At 45.1% G+C, this 4,896-nt stretch overlaps 1 pseudogene across 1 annotated transcript; it reads left to right on the forward strand.

Annotated features, from left to right (window-relative positions):
- The first annotated feature begins 203 nt into the window (after positions 1–203).
- On the forward strand, positions 204–3,676 carry LOC147427366 (cytochrome P450 709B2-like; annotated as a pseudogene). The gene is made up of 5 exons (XR_015185978.1): positions 204–762; positions 1,340–1,555; positions 1,764–1,991; positions 2,125–2,514; positions 2,663–3,676. The product of XR_015185978.1 is annotated as a cytochrome P450 709B2-like (transcript).
- Positions 3,677–4,896: the final 1,220 nt, after the last annotated feature.

Consider the following 4,896-nt stretch of genomic DNA (forward strand, 5'->3'; position numbering starts at 1 on the left):
ACAAGCAAACGCACATACAAGAACGCAACTTGAAAACTGAACGCAAGAGAGACACGAAAATGAGGGACGCGAACGAATGATCAATATCATAAAAAAGTGCCGAATACAAGGGACGCAAGTAATCACTTGAAAACGGAGCTGGCAAGTTGGGAAAAGTGGCACATACTTCCCTTATATATATATAGTACCGTGCTCGGGTGCAGCTCTCCTTCCTCCACGCAAAGCGTACACGCGCGAGATGTCTGATGGGATACTTCAGCAACCAGAAAACGTCTCTCCCCCTCTCTCTCTCTCTCTCCACCCTCTATAGAAGCTTTTGTAGAAGATGAGCCATTACGATTACATCTGCTGGAGAAAGAGGTCGCCACAAACAGACAGAGAGAGAGAGAGAGAGAGAGAGAGAGAGAGAGAAAGGGGGGGAAGGGGGGCTGTGCTGCTTGTGATCATTAGTAGCTGTGATGGCATTTGCCTTTCCCCGGCCACTCTACACAGAGGTGGCAATTGCCCTGCTGGCCGTGCTCTTGGGCGGCCCTTTGGTCTACGCCCTCCACAGCCTCTTCCTGCAGGAGCTGCGTGCACAACGTGCTCAGCGGATCTTCTAAGCGCAGGGTATCAAGTGCTTACCACGTGCCTTCCCTAATGGCAACATGCAAGACGTCACTGCTATCACCGCAAAGGCCTGCTCCCAGCCCATGCCCAAAATTACACATGTGGTGGTCCCTCGCATCCTGCCGCACGTGTACGAGTGGCGGAAAACTTATGGTAAGTTTTTCCTTTGGGTGTCATGATGCTCTGTGCAACTCTTTAAATTAAATGTAAAGCAACATGCTGAGGCTGCTGCTGAACACGTTTGGTTGAGGTTGAGATTTTGGGTTGTAAATTGCAATGGTGAGTTTGCATGGAAACTGTTGTCTTTTTTACTATAAGCTTTCATGAGGATAACTCTTAATTGCCTTTGAATGCTTGTATGCGTTAGCAACAATTATGTGCCTTTAGTAAATTTTAAAGCTTTGCAGAGTGGAGTACAGTCTTCTAAGGACCATCTCAACTGAGTCCAATTGATGGGCCAATTGAGGCCACACGGGATTGTTATGAATTAGCTACGGGCGAACAGCCCATAGCCACATGGACATCATGGCCATGGACGGTCACATGGGTGTGTAGCCCGACACACCACAGGTTTGGTCATGTTTGGTCTCACCAGCCAACTGCAAAAAGACCAAGTCCAATTATCATACATGATACTCCTCCTGCATACGTTTATTGTCAGTGCTTTCAATAAATTTTGGCGAAGCAAGACAAGCCACAGCCGAGAAGTTGCGTACGTGTTTGTTTGCAGGTGAGCACTTTACCTACTGGTTTGGCTTTGAACCTCGATACGTTCTTAAAGAGCCAGAGCAGCGCGCTGTCAACCAAGTCTGGACATTTTAGAAAGCCTAGTGGTAGACCTGATACCGAAGACTTCATTGAAGGTGGTCTTGTTGCATTGGATGGCGAGAAATGGGCTCAGCACCGGCGCATCTTAAACCCTGCCTTTTTCCTTGACAAATTGAAGGTAGCCCATTGCAATGTGAAATTTACCACATCAACTTAAGAGCACATGCAACCTACGGACTGTCTCTCTCCCCATGTACATATATGCATTCACATTACACTTGTGTGTGCTACTCTTGAATGATCGTCCAAAACTGATATGGATTTTGTCTCACACACACAACACTCCCGAACGATAGTCTTAAAATGGGATTTTTCCTCAAGTGTAGGCCATGGCTCCCACAATGGGGGGATTGACAGTTGAGATGGGGTTCCCGCGTGGAAAGAAAAGATGTCATTGACGTTGCAGAAGAGTTCAGAAATCTGACAGCGGACATTATTTCACACACAGCATTTGGGAGCAGTTTTGCAGAAGGCAAGTTGGTGTTTGAAATGCAGCACAAGCAGCAAGAACTGATTTCTAAGCTGATTACAACTTTTTATATCCCGGGCTCTAGGTGAGATGGTCATCTTTACACAATGCATTGAAAAATTTGAGTTCTTAATTGCAAATGCATCTGAGGATTTTGAGCAAAGAGCTGGCATTTGAAAGATTTTGACTTTGTGTGGACATATGAATTGATGGTGCAGGTTTATCCCAACTACACAAAATCGGTTTCGCAACAGCTTAAGATATAGAATCCATGAAGTGCTGGGCCAAATCATTCAAAAGCGTATAGAATTGGGAGACAGCTGCACGGTGACGGTTATGGTTATGATTTGTTGGGCTTAATGTTGGCCGCCAACAAGGGGGAGCTAGTCGGGAATCAAAAGAATTTCATCATGGGACTGAATGAGCTCATCGCTGAGTGCAAGACATTCTTCTTTGCTGGGCACGAGACGACAGCCACTCTCCTGACTTTCATGTTTCTGCTGCTTGCAACCCATCCAGAGTGGCAAGAACGACTTCGAGAGGAGGTTTTCGAGCTTTGTGGGAGGACAGAGCCTCCAACAGCAGACTCATTGAACCATTTGAAGCTTGTAAGTTGCAATGCACTTGATGACTTTTGTATGCAAAATAAAGTCCAGTGAAGAGTATGGTGATGCACATTGGAGTGCGGTAGCATGCAAATAATGCTTGCAGGCATGCGTATGCGAATGATCTAAGTCAAAATTGCGGATCTTGCAGGTTGGTACGGTCATCAACGAGTCACTACGGCTGTATCCGCCAGCTAGTGCAGTTCTCAGGAAGGCAGAAAATGACATGAAGTTGGGGGAGACATAAATTCCAGCAGGCACGGCGATTCTAGTGCCGATTGTAGCATGGCACCATGATGAACGGTATTGGGGAGCAGATGCGAATGAGTTTCGCCCTGAGCGTTTCGAAGAGGGCATTGCAAAAGCCTGCAAAGTGCCTGGGGCAATTTTGCCATTCTCAATCGGGCCACGGAATTGCATTGGCCAGGTATTTGCCACTATTGAGGCCAAGATGGTGCTTGCAACTATTCTGCAACAATATCGTTTCCGCTTGTCTACTGAGTACATGCATGCCCCCACTACTGTTCTGACAACGAGACCGCAATTTGGAATGCCCATAATCTTTGAAGATCTTTAGCAGCTTGCACAGACAATCAGACACATTTTGAGCTCTTAAAAGAGCACTTAGTGAGGTGAGCATGTAATCACAAAGTAATAAGTGTCGGAGATTTCCATCAAGCCCTCACCACTTCGGTCTCTGTGACTGTACGTCGACCTTGCGTCCCCCCTTGCGAGCACTACCATAACCAGGGTAGACCCACCATCCATTGCCGTTGCGACCACGTTGACCTATATAGGGGCCTGCTTCCTTTTCCACAGCAGCTGCTGCTCCTTCTGTAGCCATCATCTCATTTGAAGTTGGGATCACTCTACCTCTGTTTTACTTCTTTTCCTCCGGATCTTCCAAACCCTTTGACGTGTGTTGATCTTCTCGACCATCCACGCAAATGCTTTTGGAGCCGATGTGAATCAAGTGAGAGTGAGTTTAACATGTAATCTTGTCATGGACTAGACACACTACTTCGACCTTCAAACCTTTGCAAATTTTCACTTAATTGTATACCTTGCTTGGCGAATACGTTCACTCCCTTGAAAATGCTCTTGAGAAGCCTGCTCCTGCTACACATAAATTGCAAATTGTTGTATCATCTGCTATATTGCTACTTCCTATGGTGTCGTCATCTTTCAGTACCAAAATCTCACCCTAGCTCGGTTTCACGTCAGGTTCACTAAAGATATCAAGGGATTATGTGCTTGCCAGATGAGTCGGGTCACAGCATCGAGTTGCTCCCAGTGAAAAAAAAAAAAAAACTATAGAGACAAGACACATAGATAAATGAATTCCAACAAAAACCCAAACGAGCACTGAATTACTGAAACCAAAATGAATTATACAATGTCTGGTCTCAACGAGCGCTAACAATCACTTAGATGATCAAAACTCTGGGTAAAGCTTTAAACTTGGCTTTAGTATTGACAAATACTCTAGACCACTGCTTGGCTTCTAATCAAATCATAATTTTAGAGTCTTCTCGATGCATGTCCATAGCCTCATAGCCGCATGCACTCCAACCCCTCAATGAATGTAGACTGGTCCTTACTCAAGCATAGACTACTGCCTATCTACTATATCGATCTTGCCCTTCCTTTACCCAAAGTCATCATCAATTAACAAGCCCTCTACTAATTTTAATTTTTCTCTTATTGCTCAACCGGGGTGTGGGAACGATCTCCTAGTGATGTGGCAGCCTGAAACTCGAAGCTACACGAAACGGTTATGAGGTGCTTCAAATACTATGCAATGTCCTCTTGGCAGCTTATCCTTGGTTTCTTCGTCTCTTACTTGGCCTTTGCTCACTCTCCCTTTCTATGTACTTCCCGTGTGTTCCTTCCTTTTTCTTTCTACTACACGTTGCCAACTACCTTTATTAACGCTGCTTGATAATCCTTAACTGCTTGCTACTTGTTGGCTCTTGCCGAACACCGCCAACGCTCTCTTTTCCTGCTCGAGGGAAAGAGAGCGTTATTTCAACTATTTGGTTTCCTGATTTTCTTCTGTTGATCGACAACTCCCTGTAATTGTCCGCTCGTCGGCTTCACAACATTCAGCTATGTCCACTTGTCAATCCCCTCTTCTCTGTAGACGGCTTTGACAGTTCTTGCACCCTCTAGTCTGGTGGGGTATTCACAGCTTGAAATTTATCTTGGCAATGGATAAACATCAAGGTGCTTGCCCTGTGTAGGTGTAGACATAGTTTCAATATTTACGTAATTACCTAAAATTTTGAGTGATCACAAGGTTTTCATTAACATATTTACATAATCACACTTACCATTATCATAGACAATAAGCCGGTTGAGAGCAACTTGAAAACCCACAAAAAG

The sequence above is a fragment of the Adiantum capillus-veneris genome, chromosome 23 (assembly GCF_014529385.1).
Source record: "Adiantum capillus-veneris isolate H3 chromosome 23, ASM1452938v2, whole genome shotgun sequence".
NCBI classification, from domain to species: Eukaryota; Viridiplantae; Streptophyta; class Polypodiopsida; order Polypodiales; family Pteridaceae; genus Adiantum; species Adiantum capillus-veneris.